General features: G+C 36.9%; 1 non-coding gene across 1 annotated transcript; it reads right to left on the minus strand.

The window, feature by feature from the left end:
- Positions 1-877: 877 nt before the first annotated feature.
- On the minus strand, positions 878-984 carry LOC128284534 (small nucleolar RNA R71). The gene has a single exon (XR_008274958.1). It is a non-coding gene; the product is annotated as a small nucleolar RNA R71 (small nucleolar RNA).
- Positions 985-1,497: the final 513 nt, after the last annotated feature.

Genomic DNA, 1,497 nt, shown 5'->3' on the forward strand with positions numbered 1-1,497 from the left:
TAATTCTTAGGCTAGATAATAAAAAGATTGTAATTACTAGTACTTTTTGTCCTTGTGGATAATATATTTCTGGTCTCACCATAACTATACTGCTGTTCGATAGGTGAGGTTGCCTTAGTCGAATTTTTAGTTAGTTTAGCGATCATCAAGTTTTTGGCGCCGTTGTAAGGGACTAAGATATTAGGAACACTTCATTTTTATTACTTTAGCCATTTTTATTTTTATTACAATTCAATTTTGTTTTTATTTTTAATTACTAATTTTTTCTTTTATTTGCTTTTGGCAGGTTTTTATAGTTTATGACTAGAAGAAACCCGTCAGGACCTCTATTTTTTATAGCGAAATTGAAAGAACAGCTCATAAAAATCGTAGAGAGATAAGATGAAGTCTACGATATATAGAGGAAGAGCATGAGCATGATACCAGTAACACCGAGGAGATGGCTGAAAATCAAAATAATCCACTGCCACCTGTGGTTGCCGCAACTCCAGTGAATCAGAATCCTGCTCCTTGTACTATGTACGACTATGCTAAGCCTAATTTAACAGGAACTGAATTGAGTATAGTTAGACCTACTGTTGCTGCAAATTATTTTGAACTGAAACCTAACACGATTCAAATGATACAACAGTTTGTTCAGTTTGATGGTTTGCAGAACGAGGATCCAAACCCTGATTTAGCAAATTTTTTGGAATTCTGCGACACCTTTAAGATCAATGGCGTTTCTGACGATGCCATTCGCCTTCAGTTATTTCCTTTTTCATTATGGAATAAGGCTAAATAGTGGTTAAACTCTTTACCACGAGGGTCAATCACTACTTGGGAACAAATGACTGAAAAATTTTTGCTTAAATATTTTCTGTCGACTAAAATGGAAAAGTTGAGGAATGATATTTATTCTTTTACACAGATGGATTTAGAAACACTTTATGATGCATGGGAGAGATACAAGGATTTATTGAGAAGATGCCCTCACCATGGGTTACCTCTTTGCCTATAGGTTCAAACTTTCCACAATGATTTGAATCCGTCAACTAAACAAATAATCGACGCAGCTGCTGGTGGAACCATTAATAATAAGATACCTGAAGAGGCTTATGAGTTCATAGAAGAGATGTCGCTGAACAATTATTAGTGGCAAGTCATGAGGACAAAGCCGACAAAAGCAGCCGGTGTTTTTAATGTCGACTCGATTACTATGCTTTCAAATCGGGTAGAACTTTTGAATAGAAAGATTGATGGTTTATTTGGTTCTACGCAGGTACATCCAGTAATGTAGTGCAATGCAAGTGGATGTGGAACGAGCAATTCAGAATACCTACCCTACGGCCCCAATATGGAGAACTAGCAAATAAATTATATGGGTAATAATCCTTGACCTCAAAATAATCCTTACAGTAACACTTACAACGCAGGGTGGAGGAATCACCCAAATTTCTCATGGGGAGACCAAGGGAATCAAAGACCACCACCCCCTCCAGGCTTCCAACAACAACC

Source organism: Gossypium arboreum, chromosome 11 (genome assembly GCF_025698485.1).
Source record: "Gossypium arboreum isolate Shixiya-1 chromosome 11, ASM2569848v2, whole genome shotgun sequence".
NCBI classification, from domain to species: domain Eukaryota; kingdom Viridiplantae; phylum Streptophyta; class Magnoliopsida; order Malvales; family Malvaceae; genus Gossypium; species Gossypium arboreum.